Source organism: Hylobates moloch, unplaced genomic scaffold (assembly GCF_009828535.3).
Source record: "Hylobates moloch isolate HMO894 unplaced genomic scaffold, HMol_V3 SCAFFOLD_1, whole genome shotgun sequence".
NCBI classification, from domain to species: Eukaryota; Metazoa; Chordata; class Mammalia; order Primates; family Hylobatidae; genus Hylobates; species Hylobates moloch.
In genome coordinates, this window is record NW_026652276.1 from 86,229,097 (window position 1) to 86,252,980 (window position 23,884).

At 40.8% G+C, this 23,884-nt stretch overlaps 1 protein-coding gene across 4 annotated transcripts in view; it reads right to left on the minus strand.

Annotated features, from left to right (window-relative positions):
• GPD2 (glycerol-3-phosphate dehydrogenase 2) overlaps nucleotides 1-23,884 on the minus strand; it is a 165,790-nt gene that overhangs the window by 116,658 nt on the left and 25,248 nt on the right. The gene's annotated exons all lie outside the window — the stretch shown is intronic.

The following is a 23,884-nucleotide window of genomic DNA, read 5'->3' on the forward strand; positions in this document are numbered from 1 at the left end:
TTTTGTACAATTCCCTTGAAGGAGGTATCTCATAGTTCAGACACACCAAACATATGCTGATAAAGTGCTTACTCAGACAAGTAACAATCAAAGCATACCATGTACTACTCTTTCCCCAAGTTTTACTTTACTGTGGGGATCATGATTAGTACTCTGCCTGCAAACGCATTCCCCCAGCCGAGCAGAGAAGGACTTACACACCTGTATCTTACACATGTGATTCCTACAGAAACGCACAGAGAGCCCTCAAGTGTACTTTTTGAAAGCTGTCAGACCTAATGAACAAAATAATCAAACAGAAGAGGCACATTAGCCTGTTCTCTGGAAACAGAGAGGAGGTCTAGTCTGTAAACTGAAAGTGAATTCTCGTTTTTTGTTGTTGTTGCTCTTAAAAAGGATTTAGGCCAAGACTGGACAGGAAATTGACCCAAGAGTTCTTCACAAAAGACAATCCCTATGGAAAGAAGTGAATGTATCAAGTCCTAAGAAAACAGAAGACACTTTTATCCTTCCGTCACCTTCTTTAGCCTTTCCTCTATTATATCAAAAGCAAAGACACACAAACACAACAATAACAACCTATAGTTGTAAAGAATATATACACTGAACAGGACATCAAACAACAAACAAAAAGGCTTTTCCGAAGTCACTGAGAAAAGCATTATTCTGATAACGTAAGATAAATCAAAAAACCAAGTAAAAGTCAACAGAAATGTGTGAAACATAATCCTCAGGTTCTAAATACACAAAATTCTGGACTGTGGCGGAAGAAGCTAAAGCAACACACTCACACATTGCTGGGAAGGCATCCAGACTCTAGCTTTGTCCCTGACTTCCACACCCTATCAAAAGGCCAGCCCGCTTCCAAGAAGGGCAGGTTCTTTCACTTCCAATCCATTTATTTCCCCAGGCAATTACTGCCAGAAGGGCCCACCCCTCCCCAGGAGAAAGTAAACAATTTTAACAGAGGAAGAGTATTTCCATAAAGAAAAATTAGAAAAAAAAATCAGGAAACGAAGAGAAAGTAAAAGAAAATAAACACTATATTTATACCAATTCACATAGTGTAAAGCTAGAAAATTCTGTGTCTCCCTGGATCACCTTTATGTCAATTATATCATTTTAGAAGCAAACCCACAGCTATGGATGACTGAGAAAGAGGTTGGCCCAGGACCACTTCTCAGCCTCAAAGGAGGGCAGGAGCCTGGAAGCTTGACAGGAGAAGTTGGCTAAGAGACGGGTTGAGCTGGTTTCAGGGGCAGAGTTCAAAAAATGCAAGTAAAAAGTACAAAGAAGGAGAAAATAAGGTCAATAACTATTTAAAGTGAGCCAGTTAGAAGTCTCTGTTTATAAAAAATTTATTGCAAACATTATTACATGGGGATTTCTGATGTGTGATGGGGGAGTTAAGTTTAATATATAATGTCATAACTGTTAATCAAGCATTTATTTCACAAAGTCCTCTAAAACAAAAATGCATTGAAAGGGAGGGAGCCTTAGAGGAACACAAGGATGTATGTTTGCACTCTAGTAGTGATGCATTATTTAAGATCCAATTTTTTACAAAATATATGCCATTTCCAAGGCAATTGCCATATAACATACTTATGCTTTCTACCATTTCTAAAATGCACACTGGAACTATAGTCACAAATTTGACCCTTTTTCTTTATTTCATGAGGTTCACTATAGAATTACAAGAAATCAATGAAGCTCATTATATTCATTAAATGCAAATAACCACAGCTTAATTCATAATAGAATAGTTTCTATTATGTTTGCTTTCCATACAATTGCTATAAAAGTCATAAAGAACTATAGTTAGTGCATGCAAGTGAATTTGTATTCCATTTTAAATTCATTTTAAAATCAAAGTTAATATATATTCTGTATCACTCTAGATATATTCACGGATTTGTGTTTAAAGTCGCACAATCCTATCTTTAATATTCCATTAAAATCTATTTCTGCCTTCTTTGCTTACCATATACGTAATTGAGGGTAACCCTGAGAGCCCCAAAATAAAATGTCCCTCCCAAGTGAAAACTTGAAGCATTCCTTCACAAAAATGCCAACCCCTTGTAAAAACACAAGTCAGGTTAAGGAACTGAGTAGATAACATGCCTAGTACGGAATTAAACAAACTTTCATTTAAATCAACTAACAAGAAATGGTTGACTTAGCATGAAAAAGAGACAGCACAACAGGGGGAAAAACTTTAAATCTGCCTTGAGGAGGCAGGAATGTTATCAATGAAACACATTCACTGATAACATTCAAAAGAAGTTCATTAGTCAAACAGACCATACTAGTCCTGTGCTTCTTTTAGTCTTTCTGCCCCTTTACTAACCCTTTATTGGGTTAAGATAATGGTTGACATTCCTTTGGCAGCATAAATGCTCTTTTACATTTTACATGCTGTTATAGAATCTACTTCAGTAATCAAAACAAGAAAAAGGCCTGGAGTGGTGGATGGCTAACATCTATAATCCCAGACTTTGAGAAACCCAGGCAGGAGGATCCCTTGAGGCCAGGAGTTCAAGACCAACCTGGGAAGCGAGACCCTGTTTCTACAAAAAAAATCTTTTTAATTAGCTGGGCATGATGGCACATGCCTATAGTACCAGTTACTCAGGAGACCGAAGTGGGAGGATTGTTTGAACCCAGGAATTCAAGGCTGTGGTGAGCTGTGAGGGCACCACTGCACTCCAGCACAGGTGACAGAATGAGATCCTGTCTCTAAAAAAAAAAAAAAGAAAGAAAAGAAAAAGAAAAAGTCCTTTACCTTGCTATAAAATAAGCTGCAAATCAAAGAGTTTTAAATGTCTGTCTTAAGATTAAAACATATCAAGCCTTCCCTCAAAATTTATTAAAACTAACAAAGCCTTACAGAGTAACGACAATCATGGCTGTTGAATACATACTGTAAAATGTTTCATAAGAAAACAAAGTCTAGGCCAGGCACGGTGGGTCATGACTGTAATCCCAGCACTTTGGGAGGCTGTGGCGGGTGGATCACTTGAGGTCAGGAGTTCAAGACCAGCCTGGCCAACATGGTGAAGCCCCATCTCTACTAAAACTACAAAAATTAGCCAGGCGTTGTGATGGGTGCCTGTAGTCCCAGCTACTCAGGAGGCTGAGGCAGGAGAATCACTTGAACCCAGGATGTGGAGGCTTTAGTGAGCCAAGATCATGCCACTGCACACCAGCCTGGTCAACAAAGCAAGACTCTGTCTCAAAAAGAAAAAAAAGAAAATGTACCAATTCTTTCAAAATTTCCTGTTGAAATTGCATTATATGCCATTAGAAATGTATTTGGGGAAATATCTGTTGAAGATGGTTTAACAAATCCTGAGCTTATTTCTTTTAACTATGACTGAATTTTTAATAATAATTAGTTATAGCACAATAACTTCAGCTAATTTACTTATACATTGTAAAAGAAAGTTCTCAATTTGAATACAGCTCTATTACAAACATCACTACACATATATTTAATGCATAAGTGGTGACTGAGAGTTACAAGAGATCAAGAAGTGCGCTGGGGTGGGAAGACCAGTCACTCTGTTTCCTTGACAGAGAGAAGATCCCTAGGAAACAAAGCTGACTACTTTTTCCATCCTGTAGTCTTTTTCCTCCTGTAACGTGTTGAAATTTACATTTAAAATTTACTCCTCTGTACATCTAATAATCCACAAGTATAAATGGAACTACAACAAAGAGCCAAAGTACAGATACAAAATGCATATATGAAAAAGAAAACCTGAGATGTACTGTAGTGAAAATAATCATGTATTAGAATATTTAGCTTACTGATTACACTTCGTAAAAATGTCTGACTCACAAGGAAATAAGAATCAGAGGAGAGAAACAGATTGAAGTAATTCATACTGCTAACAAAATTCCCATTTAAAGTAAGTGAAAACAATGTATTTCCTAAATGCTCCATCCCCACTCCAAAAAAAGTGAAGAAAATATACTACATTTTCCTTCACCTATGCAAAAATAATGAGGAAAGCTGTATTTCTCTCTCAGTCATTTTGGCTAAAATGGTCTTGGTCATAAGATCTTACTCTCCCCACTTGAATGAGGCATCCTTTCCAAACTAAAGAAAAAGATATTTCTTTTCTTCTTTAAAAGGGCTGGCACACATCCTCATGAGAAGCATTCAAGTACTATAGTCTAGTCATTCTGCATAAGATGCTGGGTATCAACATTACAGAGCTAATACCATAGAGGTGACAGGTCTAAAATTTAAATAGCATAAATAGAGAAAATAAAGGGTTCGACTCAATATTCCTTTTAAAGCTGTCATTTATATTTTTTTAAAAAAGAACTCTATAGTCTTTCCCAAAAATATATAATTCTCTACATTGTATTCCCAAAACTCTAAATTAAAAAAGAAAATCATCAGGGGGTATTCTGGTAGGAAAGACTCCCTTGTAATTCTGTCTCTTCCACTAACTTGCTCTGTGATTTCAGGCAAATCACTTGAACTTGCCGATCCTCACTCCAACTATGTATAAGTTAGCCTTCAAAATGTCCAAAGCTATTTTAACTTTAAAAGTTTATTACTTTATGGTTTTTCTTCATTCAATAGATGCAGAGGGGAAAACAACCCTCATGCATTAAATGTGGCATTCTCTTAATGTCCTATTTATTTAGCACTGTTAGATAATTAAAACTTGCATTCATGGTTTTATTCAATAATTATTTACTGATCATCCATCATATGTCAGGCACTGAGCAAACAGAGAACACACACAAAAAAATCCCTGCATTCCAAGAGTTTACATCTGAGTGGAGTATACAGTTAAAAAAAAAAATTCTGTATTCTTTTGGATTAAAATACTATATTTCAAAAATGTAAGTCACACTTTGGCTTCTTAAATAAATAATATTAACCATGAATTCAATTTTTGATGACTTACAGCCATCCATATGTACACACTATGATACGGTGATGGCCTCAGGAATAACAGGAGTGACAACACTATTAACCCCTTTACTTTGTGGTCCCAGGTCCCAGTCTGTTCCTGTATGAATTCTTCCTCTCTCTGCTTTATACAATTTTCCTATTTCTTCCAAACTATCAGGCTGATGATAATCTTCCCTGTTTATCTTTGAGCTCTCTTCTTTTTTTTTTAAATACTTTAAGTTCTAGGGTATATGTGCACAATGTGCAGGTTTGTTACGTATGTATACATGTGCCATGTTGGTGTGCTGCACCTATTAACTCGTCATTGTTACCACTGTGGTTAGAAAAGTGAGAGCCAAGTTAGTTTAACTGTGCTTCAAATACAAGTAAATAGCTCTAAGCTACTTACTAGAATTTTTAACACTTGGTTTTCAATGTTCTGGCTCTAACTTTTCAGGGATCTTTTTACCCCCTTCTTTTATGCGTTTCAGGTTAGTGGAGCTTACCAGAAAACATCTGGATTTTGCTATACACGCTGTGAATGAAACAAACTACCCAAGCCTCTTACATAGAGTTAAGAATGTCAGGCTAGGTGCAGTGGCTCATGCCTGCAATCCCAGCACTTTGGGAAGCCAAAGCAGGCAGATCACCTGAGGGTGGGGGTTTGAGACCAGCCTGACCAATATGGAGAAACCCCATCTCTACTAAAAATACAAACAAAAAAAGATTTATCCGGGTTTGGTGGTGCATGCCTGGAATCAGCTACTTGGGAGGCTGAGGCAGGAGAATTGCTTGAACCTGGGAGGCGGAGGTTGCAGTGAGCCGAGATCACGCCACTGGACTCCAGCCTGGGCAACAAGAGCAAAACTCCGTCTCAAACAAGAAAAAAAAAAAAAAGAATGTCAAACCAGGTACAATGCACAGAGTCTAGGCCTTAGAAAAAGAAAATTCTTATTTCAATTCTACCTCATCTGAACAGATCCACATTATCTTGAGAAAACATGGCAACACTCTCTGCTTCTGCGCTAGAAACAATTAGTATATTTTCCTGTGCTCTCCTGGATTTAAAGAAATGTTTGCAGATAAATGGACCAAAAAAATCCATCTGCTGCTTCTAAAAAACTCGAAAATTCCTTGAGAACTGGCTTATTGAAAACATACCATTAGCAAAGGAAAGATTAAAATTGTAATTTCTTAGAATATAACCAAAGCAAGAGTTCCATCAAATACTCAGGAAAGTATCCCTGAAGGACCTACCCAAGTGAAGAAGACAGGAAGAGGAGCATTGGTTCAGGTAACATACATTCAACTGGGATTGACTGAATGCCTGGCAGATCCCCCAGCACTGTTCCAGGGGCTGGGAATTCCTCTACTCTCATGGATTGGAAGAGACAAAAATAAATGTGTAAACAAACATAAAAATTAAGTATTTTGAACGTGAGAATTACTAGGAAAAAATAAAGATGAAATAATTGGTTAGAGGATAACTGGGATAGGCTGGACATGGTGGCTCATGCCTGTAATCCCAACACTTGGGGAGGCTGAGGTGGGAGGATCGCTTGAGGTCAGGAGTTTGAGACTAGCCTGGATAACATAGTGAGACCCTGTCCCTACAAAAAATAGAAAAAATGAGCTGGGCATGGTAATATGCACCTATAGTCCCAGCCACTCAGGAGGCTGAGGCAGGAGGATTGCTTGAGCACAGGAGTTGGAGGCTATAGTGAGCCATGATCACACCAACCTGGGTGACAAAGTGAGACCCTGTCTCAAAAACAAACAAACAAAAAAGTCAGTGGAGGATTTTAATCAGTACAATGATACGATGAAACTTATATTTCAGAAAGAAAGGAAGAAATGCCCTAGCTGCAGTATAGAGGATGCCTTTTAGGGTAATAAAAGTAAAAGTAGAGCCTGTAAGGTCAAGGCTACAGCAAGCTGAGATCCCACCACTGCACTCCACCCTGGGCAACAGAGTGAGACCCTGTCTAAAAAAAAAAAAAGAGAGAGAGAGAGAGAGAGAGATAATGTGATAATTTAGTGCTTGCCTGCAGGAACACAGCTACTCCTATAGGCACAGCCAGGGACCTGTTAGTCATAGGATGCTGTCCTTGGCATATTCAAATGACACCAATGACCCCCAGGTGAGAGAGAGGGTTGCTTTTTCATTAGGATACCATTAGCCATGTTCATAATGAGTAGATGCAAGTATAGAAAAAAGGACACAATGGAAGAGGGGGAAAGAGTTAACAAATTATATGAGAAAACAGGCAAAAATACCAACTGCAGTCAACAAGATTCTATAATAGGGAAACAAATACTTTAGGGATAAACTTGAATGTAAATATGTATTGAACTTACATACTTGAAAGACTGTTCATCTCACTCAGTCTAACAGGCTAGTAACAATGAACAGACAGTGTCAACTAAGAGAGCCTCTTAAATGCCAACAGAAGTCTTTTTTATATTTCTATTTCCCCTTGGGCTGGGGTTGTTTGCAGGTGACTTTTCTCAACCCACAACTCTTTATAATTTGCACTGATTTTGGACCCATATTGGAAAAGAACCCTAGATCACATCTCAAAAGGCTGAGGCACCCAGAACATTTCCCACCAACCACAGGCCGGGAAGTTAAGAGCTGTGTGAAGCTTATTGACCCAGCTGAGTATAGATTTAATAGGCAAGAGAGACTGCATATGATTAATTGCAGTTATTTATATTTATGGGTTTGAATCTTGAGGATGCCTGGCCTATCCCCATTTTATTTCATAATTTTCCCCCTGTTGGAGACTGAAGAGCAAAAGTCAATTGCCCGAGTGTTGGCATCACACTGGAAACCAAAGGGCCATGCATTTCAATTCCAGCTCAAGGAACACTCTAGCTGAGCAGATGCAATTCACCAGACCCCAGTGGGCTAGGATCGTACTGTTCTCAGTCAAATCACATAGCTGATGGAATTCAGCAGAGTACATTAGCAATTTATACTCAACAGCCTCTCTGCAACCATAAATTTTGAAATAATTTCGAGATAATGTCTGAGATAAAATTGGGATAATATTAAGTAAAACTCAATCCAAAAAATTTAGGCCATAGTGTGAGCCTCTGTTCCTACCATGAAGCAGTCAGGAGGCAAGTGACTAAGTGGCATTTCTAATAGGATTCATGTCAAAACGCCAGGTTCAGTATCAATCCAATGACCTTCAGGCCTGACCTCACCTAGTGCACTTGAGTTTACTCCTTCCGTCATTCGTCTGCCAGCTGCCAGCAACATGGTGTGTTTTTCAGATTATTTTATGTGGCAGCCAAGTGCTCTGCAGAGATCACAGAATGGGCAGTCAGCAACCTGAGGTGTCAGTCTACCCTACGATAGTCTCAGCCTAAACAAAGCCATCAGACTTCCCTGGACTTCAGTGTCCTCACATAAAAGATTGAGATCGTCTACATATTCCCTTTTTCTTTCTTTTTTTTTTTTTTTTTTTGAGACGGAGTCTTGCTCTGTCACCAGGCTGGAATGCAGTGGCATGATCTCAGTTAACTGCAACCTCTGACTCCCTGGTTCAAGCGATTCTACTGCATCAGGCTCCTGAATAGCTGGGATTACAGGCATGCGCCACCACGCCCAGCTAATTTTTGTATTTTTAGTCGTTTTTAGTAGGTTTCACCATGTTGGCCAGGATGGTCTGGATCTCCTGACCTCGTGATCTGCCCACCTTAGCCTCCCAAAGTGCTGGGATTACAGGCGTGAGCCACCGCGCCCAGCCTATATTCCGTTTTTCATGGCACTGCTGGACCCATAACCTTTGCCTTTGGCACTCCAAGGCCTTCTGCCATTTTTCCCACCTAAACTGGACAGTAGGGGTAAGTCACTCACCATGCCAAATGACTGCCATCAACATCCCCTTAACCCACTCTGACTTGAAAAAGCAACACTTTCATACTGAAAAGAATCATAATAAAGAAAAGTCTAAAAAAAAAATGGTACCCTTAAATAAGTTAGACATTCTAGAATTTCTTTACCTTGTAGGAATTAATCCTTTCTGGGTTAAGTACACTCTGGATAGAGATGGGGTAACGGACAAGTAGAACATTAATTATGAAGGGAACAAAAGTAAATAAAACAGTATCTCTCCGTGTGTGTATACATATATATATATATTTCTGTTTTAAAGTATATGTGCATACACACACATACACACTCACAAGTGAAGGCTAGAAGAATATACCCCAAAATGTTAAAAATCTCATCTTTGAATGGTAGTATTATGAATCATTTTTATTTTCTTCCTTGTGTGCATTATTTTCTAGACGTCTAAAATAAGCATGAATTATTCTTGTAATTAGAAAAAAATGTGGAATATATGTGTGCATGCATATAAGAGAAAGAGATCTGAAAAAAAAGAATTCCAAAGAGCACCATGCAGATGGATAGCTGACATTTGACCAAATCCCATATCATCTGACCACTACTTGAGTGATTTTCCTGTTATACAACTTTTCTTATCTTTAATGAACTACAGTAAAAGACCCATATAGAAAAAGAAAAAGAATAGTTTGCCTTTACAATTTATTAGGAATCTTTGAGTAAGAACTGGAAAATGTCACAGAATTATCTACCTCATTCTAAAAAAATCTCCACCCTAACTAAAATGAATTTGCCTTGAGCATGGGACACAATAACCATTTAAGCTTGAGTTAAGCTGCACCTAAACTTGCCCTACATTTTTAGTTATTGCACATTACAGCCCCTCGGGGATTTGCAGTTTTAATGCAACACTGGAAATCCCAACAACAAATCAAACCAGAAACTGCAAAGCTGATCAACCTTCCTGGAATTGGGTGTTTCCCAAATTTCAACTCCATAACTACAGAATCTCTTTAGTTAATACACCCAGGGGGCCCCTCCACTGTGCCAGGCCCTAAAGGAAGTCCACAGATGCGCAGAGAAGAGACAGACCACCCTAAAATGGGGGCCAACATTCCCTCTCTCTCCCCACCCTGTGATAATTTAGTACTTGCCTGCAGGAACACAGCTACTCCTATAGGCACAGCCAGGGACCTGCTAGTCATAGGCTGCTGTCCTTGGCATATTCAAATGACACCAATGACACCCAGGAGAAAATTCAGTGCAGGAGGCAGCCAGTGTAGGAGACAGAAGACACAGACAGCCCTGGGTGAATTCCAACTTAGCCACTTACTAGCTGTGTGACTATGAGCTTTAGCTTCCTCATTTATAAAATCTCCTTTGTCACAGGTTATACTGAGAATTCGCGGTAATGTACGTAAAGCATAAAAACACATCTGCTATCCAACAACTCCCACTGCTAATACATAACATTACTGAGCATCTACAATAAGCTCTGGCCTTTTCACACATTGTCCACATTTGCACGTGGAATTGGGATATAGAAGACTATTGTTACGAGAGAGCAAAAGCAACCAACCAATTTCCATCGGGCCACAACCGTGCTTTGGCCTAACCAGCACTTTGTTCTGAACAACCAAGTACACTTAACACTCACAGGTTGGGGAAATAAATCCCATTGTTTCCCTGAAAAGACAGGCAGGCAGCCTCTTCTGGCATATCTCTAGCATCTTTCCCCCAAATAAACATTCACTCAAATAGAATGGACACTCTTATTTCAGAGTGTTCTATCAAAAATAAATCCATATGAAGCCCAGCATCTAATGCAGATCTATTTCCGAGTCACAGGTTACCTGTTACAGAGGTCAGAAGGAGGCAAGGGGATTTTCACTTCAGGTCAGGCTCTAATCACATGGAGTCCAATGTTCATAACCTCTATCTCTAGTAGTCTGTCAATTGGCAGATTAAAAATATTCCCTGTAAGGGCCGGGCGCAGTGGCTCACGCTTGTAATCCCAACACTTTGGGAGGCTGAGGCGGGCGGACCACGAGGTCAGGAGATCGAGACCACGGTGAAACCCCGTCTCTACTAAAAATACAAAATATTAGCCGGGCGTGGTGGCGGGCGCCTGTAGTCCCAGCTACTCGGAGAGGCTGAGGCGGGAGAATGGCGTGAACCCGGGAGGCAGAGCTTGCAGTAAGCCGAGATCGCGCCACTGCACTCCAGCCTGGGTGACACAGCGAGGCTCCGTCTCAAAAAAAAAAAAAAAAAATGCCCTGTAAGAAGCCTGAGCAAAGGTTTGTGGCCTGAGTTAACCCAAGTCATTGGGACAACTTTGACCTATATGAGTAGTTTCTGGTCCTCTATTTAGAATAGTACTTCTTGGTATTTATTTTTATTTCAGAGAAGGTGGGGAGTTGCTTTCTGGCTCTATCACAAACTCTGGACACCATCTAAGTACCTTAGGAAAAAATACTAATAAAAAATTAAAATGCCATGGAAACAGTCTATGAGTCAATTTTTTTTAAAGAAATCAAGCTATTTCTCAAGAATGTGTGCCTTCTAGAATGATACCCTAATCTCAAAATATAAAAGTATACACTGCATCTTTGTTTAACCTTACAATGAGAACTGGGGAACGAGGGTCAGTGACCCCATCTCAAGTGCCCAGATGGGCCTTGCTTGGTCACTCATGCAGAGCATGCTAACCACAGAGCATGCTAACCACAGAGCATGCTAACCACTGTGTCGCCCAAACCACCTTTACCCATGCTACGCCATCTCCTTATTGCTCAGACTCTCCCACAGTCCCCAACCCACCTTCACCCTCCCCTTTCCAGCATTCCCTATCCATCTACACTAAAGAGTGATTCACTCCTGCCCCCTCATTTCACATTTGCCCTTCCCACTCTTACTTGATTCATTCTGCTGCCATCTGATTTGCATTAGCTTAATTCTTTGGAATACAGAATTAATTAGTTCATGTAGGATAAAGAAGACCAACTTTTTTTTTTTTTTTTTTTTTTTTTTGAGACAGAGTCGCACTCCATTGCCCAGGCTGGAGCGCAGTGGCATCATCTCTGCAACCTCCACCTTCCAAGTTCAAGCAATTCTCCCACCTCAGCCTCCCAAGAAGCTGGGATTACAGTCGTGCGCCACCACACGCAACTAATTTTTGTATTTTTGTAGAGACAAGGTTTTGCCATATTGGCCAGACTGACTGGTCTCAAACTCCTGACCTCAGGTGATCTGCCCACCTCAGGCCTCCCAAAGTGTTAGGGTTATAGATGCGAGCCACCGCACCTAGCCCAAGAAGACCAACATTTGAAGAGACCTAAAGGACTAGACTTTTCACCAATATTCTAGTAGGCTCCATACCCCAATCCTACAATTGTAAGTGGGCACTAGAAAATGCCCAATTAAACAACCAGAAAATCACATTTGTTTGCATTTCTTTGGTGTACCACTGAAAACGTTAATGATTACAATTCACCAAAAAACAATGGCAATGGTGAGCAAAATCACTGGATAAATCAAGCAGTAAAAGTCACTCAGTAGAAGGAAAAGAACACAGGATGAAGTCTGTTTCCCATCCTAAATAACTAAATGGACATCAGTTTTTTTCTGCACTCATCTACTACTTCATCAGAAAAATTTCCTGCACTGTTAAAAAAAAAAGAAGTAAAAAATATGTAATTTAGATTTCACCAAAGGCAATATGGAAACTCAAATATGCAGTGAGTTTTCATTTACTCAACAAACATTTGTGGGCGCCTACTGTATTAGACCATGGGTAAACAAAGATGAATCACTTACTGGTTTCTGCCTTTAAAAAACTAATAGCTTAGAGAGGAGCATTCTAACACAAATACAAATGATAAAAATAAGGACAAGAGGCTAAGGGATTACTTACCCCTGAAGGAAAGAGAAGGCAGGAAGCATCAGGGGAGGTTTCTAGGGAAGGCAATATGTAACTTTAACGGTGAAGGTTTACTATTTCCAGAGTGACTATGAGCAAAGACATAATGATATAAAACAACACATCATTTTCAAGAACAAGAGGGTGTGGACTGACTAGGGCATAGGGTGGAATGAGTAATCCTAAGTAAGGAGGCAATGAAACTCAATAGAGCAAGGCAGAAAAATCACTGGAAATTTTATATACGAGTCAAAGGAATTTGGACTTTGTCATTAGACAAAGGATTGTCAAGAAGGCTTTTAAGCATATGCTTTGGCTACATACTGTGTTATAAGGACTGTGCTAGTCAATTTAGATGTGTTACATTCATCTTCACAACATTCCTAGTAGAATTAGATAGAACCATGTTTGAACTTAAAAGACCATTCTCTCATTCCTAATTTTCCAGAGCAGTCTTGAGAGATAAACTAAAAGAACATGAATCTGGGAGTAAGGAAATCAGAAGACTGGATTCAGGGCAGTCAGGAGACTGGATGCAACTCCTGAGAGTCCATACTAAGACAACGATAGTCATTACAGAGGGGACAGCACAAAGTCCAAATCCATTTTGGAGGGAGAGTTGCTAAGATGAGTGTTCCCTGGGAACGGCAGTCCTTAGTCCTTCAAACAGAAGACCCCTCCCTCTCCCCCAGGGGTTACACCACCATCATGGCTGAGAAGAGGCCCTAAGAGCACCTCATGCTATTGGCCACTGAAGGGCAGCTGGTCCCCAAGGAGGCCTTTATACTCCAACTGGCCACTACGTCTTCAGGAGATGACCTAGGCTACAGACACACTAAGAAGGCTTTTGCTCACCCCTGGCCACTAAGCAACAGGAGCTGCCACATGGTCCCTACCCAATTTCCCCCAAGACATCACCAGGACTAACCCTAGCATACTCCACAGCCCTCTTTTCCTCAGTCATCACCAGAAGACCAATCTTCCCCATCTCTCACCTTCCCAGGCCTCCCTCCCTCCCACTCTGCCCTCTGGTACTTAAACTCTATCCCCAGCAAACTGCATTATATTCTCTTCTCTGAGTGTTCCTTTCACCAAACTAAACCTTGAAAACACAAAGAAAGTAAGATTTAACCTGAATTTCAGAGGTTGAACCCTAATAACACTGTTTTCCCAATATCATATAAAGAGAAGCTTGGTTATATTATCACTTTTTTTTTTTTCGTAGAGATAGGGTCTCACTATGTTGCCCTGGCTGGTCTAGAACTCCTGGCCTCAAGTAATCCTCCCATTTGGCCTACCAACGCACTGAGATTACAGGCCTGAGACACCACACATGACCCTATATTCTCATACTTAAGTCTAGTTTCAGCCAGTATAAACAAGGATGGCTATGGCATTTGCTAAAGTATCAAAATACCTCTCAACCAGTTCACAACTAGCTATGATCAAGAGATTAAAGAGTTAATATCTAGTGTCACAAAAGGCCCCCAGAACCCTGCTCCTGATGGAAGACCAACATCAGCTGGTTACCATTTCATATCAGTTGTCAAACACTTTGAGTAACGACTCTGTTCATAACCCCAAGATCCCCTAACCTAGAGGTGGATTAAGTGTCTCTCCAGCTCAACTTCCAATTTCTCTTCTATCCTCTTTCAAAAGTCTTACCTGTCTGAAGTTTATGCCATTAGACTTTACCACCCATTATCCCTTCTCGCTGTCATCTACCCAACTACTGCTATTTCCCCTTATTTGCTGATGACCTTCACACCTATTTCCCTTTCCAAACTCATCTGTCTTCATCATTGCAGTTTTCTTTTTTGTTTTTTGTTTTTGAGACAGAGTCTCGCTCTGTCACCCAGGCTGCAGTGAAGTGGCGTGATCTCAGCTCACTGCAACCTCCACCTCCCAGGTTCAAGCGATTCTCCTGCCTCAGCCTCCCAAGTAGCTGGGATTACAGGCATGTGCCATCATGCCCAGCTAATTTTTGTATTTTTAGTACAGACAGGGTTTTGCCATGTTAGCCAGGCTGGTCTCGAACTCCTGACCTCAGGTGATCCACCCACCTCAGCCTCCCAAAGTGCTGGGATTACAGGCCCGGCCATCATTGCTGTTTTCTACAACCACATGAAGCCTCCAATTCCTCAACCACCTCACCTCTGATGACCTTTGCTTTGACCCTACCTCATTATCATAACCTCTGATTTGGGCATCCCCACTATTTATATCAACTCCGCAGACTCCAGCCTCAAGTACCCCATACTGTAAACACCACCTTCTCTTTCTTCAGTTTATCTATTGTAATCTGGAATTTCCATTCCACCATATTGGCATTATCTGGCCCTTCAGTCCATTGACCCTACTATTTGCTTCACTATCAGTCACTTCTCCTGCTGTCTAGCTGAGAATTAAATTAGGTCCATCACTGTAATTTCTCCCTTCCAAGCACCCTTAACTCCCTTGCTCCTCTCTTCATGCTTCATTCTTACTTGGCAAATCCCCAAACCAGTTAAACCCAACTATCTGCCTGTTTCACATCTCCACCCAAACAGCTGAAGAAACTGACTGGGAAAAAAACACGCAACCACAACTGGCCTCAATTTAAATTCATAGCTGCAAATCATTAACGTGCAATCCACACTGACCCACAATCCTATTACATTTCCCCAGGATGTTTCAAAATAGCCATTTCAAATCTCTTTTTCCAAACCTGTTTCACCCCTCCACATCCCAATATCATCACGCTTCACTGGGAAAGTAGATGCAACTAGGTAAAAATTTCATCTTCCCACCACCCAAATGATGACTTATCCACCTCTGTACTCATTCTCTCTGCAGTCCTTCCTTTTACTAATAAAATGTGCCTGTTTCAAGTAAAAACCAATCATTCTATTTGTACACTAGATCCCCTTCCTTCCTGGTTCTTCAGAAATTTTACTCGTACAATTACCCATCACTCTCTCCTACCTTCATCAGCTCCTCTTCTCTACTTAATCATTTTGTCAGCATAGAAATCCACTGTATTATCCTCTAGTTCTAACAAACCCTCCCTTGACCAATGTCCTCTTCCAAAAACTTTCCCACTTCTCTGCTTTCCTTCATAATGAAACTTCTTGAAAGAGTTGTCTGTAAGCACTGTCTCTACTTCCACAATTCAATCCAATAAGCTTTGTCTCAGCCTCTCCTTAAACTATATGTCAAATTGTCAAAATCACAAACTACCTTATTTCACCAAATGTGATCTCTATAATTAACATAGTAGAACCATCTCTTTTTTAATATGTTTTGAACTCTTAGCCTCAGAGACACCATGCTCTTCTGCTTTCCTTCCTATCCCACTGGCAACTCCTCCTTCTCTTCTATATAATAGTTGCTCAATGGCCTGCTTCTCTCTATCTACATTCTCTGTAGGTAACTCCATCCAGTATCAAATATAACCTATATGCAAATAATTCCTAAGTCTGTATCCTCAGCCAAACCCCTCTCAGAATCTCCAAACCCCATTCACCCAATTGTCTGACATCTCCAAAGGAATATCTAATAATCACTTCAAACTTAGCCAAAGCAGAACACTTTCTATCTTCCGTCAGGTCTGCCTCTCTCCCAGCTCTCCCCTTCTCAGTAAGTGGAACAGCTCTCAAATAGAAAATGCAAGCCTTTGTTTTATTCTTCTTCGTTTCCTCCAAACAATCTAGCAGCCAAGTTCACCCAACTAATTCTATCTCAAAAATATACCCTGAATCTATCCACTGCTTTCTATGCTTTTTCTCTTTGAGACAGAGTCTCACTCTGTCACCCAGGCTGGAGTGCAGTGGCACAATCTTGGCTCACTGCAACCTCCACCTCCCAGGTTCAAGGCTCCTGCCTCAGCCTCCCTAGTAGCTGGGATTACAGGCATGTGCCACCATGCCCAGCTTTTTTTTTTCTTTTTTTTCTTTTTTTTCCTTTTTTTTTTTATATTTAGTAGAGATGGAGTTTCGCCATATTGGCCAGGCTGGTCTCAAACTCCTGGCCTCATGTGATTCACCCACCTCAGCCTCCCAAAGTGCTGGGATTACAGGCATAAGCCACCATGCCCAGCCCACTTTATTCTATCTTTAATACAATGGTTGTCCATTCAATAATAAGTTCTCAGTTAGGCAACCAAAATAGACTAACTAACCCCCACTTCCCATATTCTGTTTACTTGTAGCAGCCAGCATAGTCTTTGATAGCATGTATTCTCAATGAGAGCAATATCACCCACAGTTGCTTCTTGGCAGGTGAAAAAATATTGCATATCACAATTGTTTGTGGCCCTCCAAACTTCAGCTCTACCCAACAAAATCTTCTTAGCATTTAAGCAGTACTCTCTTGTTGGGGAGAAATTAAGTTTTTAATTAATTAATTTTAATTTGATTTTTCTTCTTGGAAAGGTACAGTGAGAAGAAATTAAGAAAGACTATTTTATAGCAAAACCACACAGTTTCTCTTGCCTGCATATAATCCTCTAATGGTTTCTAGCACCCTAGAATGAAATCTAAACATCTCACCTTGGATTATAAAGACCTATAGGATCCAGCCCTTCACTGCAGTAGGTTAAATAATGACGCCCACAACATATCCTCATCTGAATCCCTGGAACCTGTGAATGTTATAAGGAAAAAAAAATTCACCAATGTGATTAAATTAAGACCTTAAGAGGGAACGGTTATTCTGAATTACCAGGGGGAACCCTAAATGTAATCACTTTACATCTTTGTAAGAAGAAGACAGGGTGATTTGATACAGATGAGAATGCAATGATGTGACCACAGAAGTAAAGACTGGAGTGATGCAGCCACAGCCAAGGAATGCCAGAAGCCACCAGAACGTGAAGGAGTTAAGGACCATATTCACTCCTCAGAAGGGAGCACATCCTGCTAACTCCTTAATTTTGGCACAGTGAAACTGACTTCAGATTTCCAGCCTCCTGAATGATAAAAGACTAAATTTCTGTTGTTTTAAGCCACCAAGTTTGTGGTCATTTGTTACAGCAGCCACAGGACACCAATACAGACACCTTTCACTCTTACCCACTAAGTTCCAGATTTATTTGCCTTCTGATGTCTGTCAGATAAGGATTGCTATTAGTGTTTTGGGGCCAGCTGCCTCTACCTGGACTGCTCTGCTCCTCAACTTTGCATGGCAAGCTCCTTCCAGTCATTCACGACTCAGCTTAAATGTCAAGTCCTCAGAGAGGCCTTCCCAAATGATTCAAATCCAAAATATGCATACAACTCTTATCTTCTCATGTCTCTCCTTTATTTAAGCATTATTATTTCTTTGTTCCCCACTAAAACGTAATTCTACAAGAACAGAAACTGTGTTTGTTTTGTATACCACTATAATCTTATTTGTAGAAAAATTCCTGACATAGGCCGGGTGCGGTGGCTCACGCCTGTAATCCCATCCCAGCACTTTGGGAGGCCAAGGTGGTGGATCACTAGGTCAGGAGCTCAAGACCAGCCTGGCCAAGATGGCGGAACCCCGTCTCTACTAAAAATACAAAACAATTAGCCGGGCATGGTGGCAGGTGCTTGTAATCCCAGCTACTTGGGAGGCTGAGGCAGAGAATTGCTTGTACCTGGGAGGCGGAGGTTGCAATGAGCCAAGATCGTGCCACTGCACTCCAGCCTGGGCAACAGAGCAAGAGTCAAAAAAAAAAAAAAAAAAAAAAAGGGAAAAAATTGCTGACACATATTAGGTGATTGATAGACCTAAAAAACAAATGGATGGATGATGTAGGCAGTGAGAGAAAAGAGGATGGCATTTGTCAAAAAGGAAAGAATAGCATGGGAAAGAAGGAAGAAATTATGGGTCCTGACCCAACTGTGGGACATGCAAGTGGAAATGCCTGAGTTCAGCGAATAAGTCTGCCTAAGAATGCTGATTTGGGATTGACTGAAATCAGGGATATTGATGAACTTGGTGCAAAAAGCATCAACAGAGAAAAGAGAGTGAACTAAAGACAGATCCTGGGAATTCCAATATCAAGGCAAAGAACCTGCAAAGAAATCCATAAGGAGTAATACAAGAGAAGATGTCACAGCAGCCTAGTGAAAACTCAGTTTCACAGAAAAGAGAATGAGAAGAATCATGGAAATTTCAAGTAATAAAATCTCATTGATTTGTCGGTCAAGAGGACACTCATAATCATAACAAGAACAGATTTGGGCCAGGCTCACACCTGTAATCCCGGCACTTTGGGAGGCTAAGGAGGGAGAATCGCTCAAGCCCAAGAGTTTAAGACCAGCCTGGGCCACATGGCAAGGCTCCATTTCTATAAAAAAAAAGTAAAAATCAATCAGGTATGATGGCCTGAACCTGGGGTCCCAGCCACTCAGGAGGCTGACGTAGGAGGATCGCTTGAGCCCTGGAGTTCGAGGCTGCCATGAACTATGACTGTCCTACTGCAATCCAGCCTGTGACAGGATAAGACCCTGTCTCAGGAAAAAAAAAAGAAAGACAGAGAGAGATTCATCTGAGATCGAAGACAGATTCCAACAGTTGTGGAGGGAATGGAAGGTGAAGAAGTAGAAAAATAATGCACAAAAAGTACTTTAAGGAAGAACAGCTTAAAGGAAAGGAGAAAGAGAGCAGGTAGCAAGAGGGCAGAATGGTGCACAGGGGCAATGTTTGTTATTGGTCTTGTTTGTTTTTGTAATGGGAGAATCTTGAGCATTCTTGTAAATGTTTGAAATGCATCTCAGCATCTCCAACACAAACAAACAAATAAATACATGCAGGTAAGCACAGAAAAATTTCATAGAATAAGGCATCTGAAGGGAATGGGGGATCCAGAGTACAGGGGAAAGCATCAACTTTGGATAACCACCTCTAGGTCAAGAATTAACGAGGGGTTGATGGATTCAGATATAAAAATGATGTGGAAAGGAGAAAAATATTAAGATTGGACATGTTATTTCAATTCTCTCAGAATAATAGAAGGCAAAGGCCGGGTGCTGTGGCTCATGCCTGTGATCCCAGCACTTCGGGAGACCAAGGCAGGCAAATCACAAGTTCGACCTGGCCAACATGGTGAAACCTCGTCTCTACTAAAAATATAAAAATTAGCCAGGCGTGGTGGCACGTACCTGTAATCCCAGCTACTCTGGAGGCTGAGGCTTAAACCCAGGAGGCAGAGGTTGCAGTGAGCCAAGATCGTGCCACTGCATTCCAGCCTGGGTGCCAGAGCCAGACTCCATCTTAAAAAAAAAAAAAAAGCAAGGACACTGTGAAGGGGACAGCTAAGTCGTCATCAAAAATGCATATTCTCTTCTTCCTGGACTTGCAGCTAGACTACATGTGCCAATCTCCCTTTCAGCTAAGTATCACTACACAACAGACTTCCAGCCAATGGTATATGAGCAGAACTAATGCATTCATTTCAAGATTATGTGTTTAAGGCCAGGCACAGTGGCTCACACCTGTAATCCCAGCACTTGGAGAGGTTGAGGCGGGCAGATTGTCTGAGGTCAGGAGTTCAAGACCAGCCTGGTCAACACGGCAAAACCCCATCTCTACTAAAAATACAAAAATTAGCCAGGCATGGTGGCACATGCCTATAATCCCAGCTACTCGGGAGGCTGAGGCAGGAGAATCACTCGAGCCCAGGAGGCAGAGGTTGCAGTGAGCTGAGATCGTGCCACTGCACTCCAACCTGGGCAACAGAGCAAGACTCATCTCAAAAAAAATAAGATTGTGTGTTTAGAAAGTAGATATGCTTCCTGCCTTTCCCTTTCACCATCCACTGGCTGGCTGTAGTTGAAAAGAAAGCCCTAAGGAATTGCTGAGTCATAAAATGGAAGAATCCAGAGTGCCTGAATCATTGAGAGGAAAGTGATCCACCAACAAAGACCATGATATAAGCAGAAATTAAACTTGTGCTTGAGCTTGTATCTATTTTCAGGCCTTTCAGTTATGACAGTTGAGCCTACCCTAACCACTAACCATCATCTTTTAATAAAGAAATGCCTGGGTGACATAAAAGACTCAAAGAAAATGCTGAAAGTTTGAAAAAATCTACAGCAAGAAATAGAAAAGGTATTGTGTAGAAAAAGGTAAAATAACTCTCTCATGACTAAGGCTGGAGAACATACATTTTTATACATCTCCAATACACACAATCATTTTCGTTTTCACAATAACCATCAGAAACCCAAGTATAGGAGTAGAAAAGAAGACTGATACCAAGTTGCACATTGCTTCTACATCTATTAAGACTAAGAAAATTTTAACATCGTGGATTCCTACAAGTCAAATAATAGGCAATGTCATTATAGGCATGCTGTGCTATGTATGCAACTATTTAAACAAGTTCAGCATCATTGGTGAAAACTGGTGAACTACAAGGTAAAGCATTAGGAAGTGTAAGTGTTAAATGGCAAAGTTCAATGAGTTGGGCAGTGGAATACAATGTTGCAAAAGTCAGGAAATATATTACAGAAATAGGAATAGGATTATCTCTCGATTCCATTGTTTTTAAAACAGTTTTTAAGGGAGTTTCTGCCATACCAGAAAATAGCTACATGCATGGCTTTAAGTCCCTTAACTTCTCTGTGCCTGTTTGCTCCCTGATATGACAGGGTTCACTGTTGATACATTTAAAAATGTGCACAAAGTACTCAGCACAGTGCCTAGAAAATGGCAACTGCTTAATAAATACTTGTCATTGCTGTTTATTATTAATAAGAAAAAGACCACATTAGGTTAAATTGCTAAATTCCTTCCTATTTTAAAATTCTGTGAATCTGGCCAGGCACAGGGGCTCATGCCTGTAATCCCAGCACTTCTGAGGCAAAGGCAGAAGTATCACTTGAGGCCAGGAGTTCAAGACCAGCCTGGGCAACATAGTGAGACACTGTCTCTAAGAATTTTTTTTTAAATTAGCCAGGCATGGTGGCACACACCTGTCATTCTAGGTACTCAGGAGGTTGAGGCAGAAGAATCACGTGAGGTAGGAGTTCAAAGCTGCAGTGAGCTATAAATGTGCCACTGCACTCCTGCCTGGGCAGCAGAGCAAGACTCTGTCTTTAAAAATAATAATAAATAAAATTATGTTAGTGTGCGTGTGTGTGTGTGTGTGTGTGTATTTGTTTTTGAGACAGTCTTGTTCTGTTGCCCAGGCTGGAGTGCAATGGCGTGGTCTCGGCTCACTGTAACCTCCACCTCCCAGGTTCAAGCAATTCTCATGCCTCAACCTCCCGAGTAGCTAGGAATACAGGCACCCACCACCACGCCTAGCTTATTTTGGTATTTTTAGTAGAGACAGGGTTTTGCCATGTTGGCCAGGCTGGTCTCAAATCCCTGACCTCAAGCAATCCACCTGCCTCGGCCTCCCAAAGTGCTGGGATTACAGGCATGAGCCACTGCCCCCTGCGGAATCTATATTTTTTAGATAAGTATCCCAGCTACTTAATGGTGGGTGGCGATGGGGAAAAGGGGTTAATACTAGCAAACATAATGAAAGAAAAAAGTGAAAATATACTTGTTATATACTTGTTATGATAGGTCCTATGAGCATAATCCTGAAGAGAGATAAAAGGAATGTGGCAGCCTCTAGATGTGAATGCTATACCTGGAGAGGCTGAGAGCAAGGAAACCCCAAACTCCAGGCAATAAAAGGAAAATCTAGGCCAGGGTCCAGAGGCAAACAGAACCCAGTGGCCATGACTGGCTTCCTTTTAGGCAGGACAAGAGAAATAAACATTTCATGCTCTCCATGGACTTCAAATTCATCCAGTCCAGCCACATTATTTGACAGAGGAAAAAAGTGAAAGGTCCAGACACTGACCAAAGCCACACTTGACTGGCTATAATGTGGCTGCAGGAATGCTCAGAAGTAGGCACTGCCCACCTTTGACCTAGCCCACATAAATGGTCCCCAATGCATTGTCCCCATAGAATCCAACACCTTTGATAAGGGGGACAAGGTAATTTTTATGTCATCTTTTTATGAATTCATTTTCCAGATTCTTTCTTAAGAGATTGGATTAGGTGGGTAAGTAGGGGGAAGGGAGAAATTGGTGAAGAGAAGGAAGCCCTGGTGTCCTGACAGAGGTGCTGAGTCCTCAGTGGACATTAAGTGGCCTCCTTATTTGTAGATTCCTCCACTGATTTTCTTCAAGGATTCCTTTTATAATGTCACTTCGCCCCTTCCCTCTCCTAAATATCCTTAAGATATTAAACCTCTCAGCACCTTAAGAGAGGGAAAAAAATTTTGAAATAAAAATAAAAAGATTAAAACTGCCAAATATGTAGGAAGGGAGATGCCTAAAAAAAGATAAAGCTTAAAGTATCCAGTTGAATAGATTACCTGAAATACACCTGCCTGTGTGGTATCTGGCATCCAATCACACCCAGCACACTCATCACTTATTGCTTGAATTAGGGATAACTGAATTATTGGGCAACCATTAATGAACAACTACTTACTAGGTGTCACCCACATGAAAGGCACTTGGATTAGGCATGTGAGGTCTATAAAACTGTGTAAGATCCAGCATGATCTTCCATAGGAAAGAAAATTATGCATGTGTGCAAATAATTACAGGAGACAAGCATCTATAAGGGAATTATGAGTAGCATAAAAAGAGTAGCTAAAGGGTTTAGAAAATATACAAGACATTTCTGACTGGGGCTGTGAGGGAAAATGTCATAAAACTAGTAGCCAGGGGTCAGGGCACTCAAGGTTTGTTAGGATTTCAAAAAGTGAAATAGAAGGAAAAACATCAGAATAGGGACAGCAGTAGGAATAATATATATTTAGGGAATTCCAATTAGTCCAATGTGACTGGATCACAGAGAAGATAAGGACAGCGCCTTAATATTAGGGTGAGAATGAAGGAATCTCTGAGTTAATTCCAAGACAAATATTTAGAACGTGATCAAATAGGGCAGAGTAATCCATGGAAGCGTGGAGCAGAGAGAGTGACATGATCAAAGCAGTTTGGGCATTACCACAATGAAATAAAACATCTTTTCTTTTTATTATTATTATTATTTTTTTTTTTTTTTTGAGACAGGGTCTTGCTCTGTTGCCCAAGCTGGAGTGCAGTAATGCAATCATGGCTCACTGCAGCCTCGGCCTCCTGGGCTCAAAGGATCCTCCCGCCTCAGCCTCCTAAGTAGGAGGCATGCACCACCAGACGCAGCTTATTTTTTATTTTTT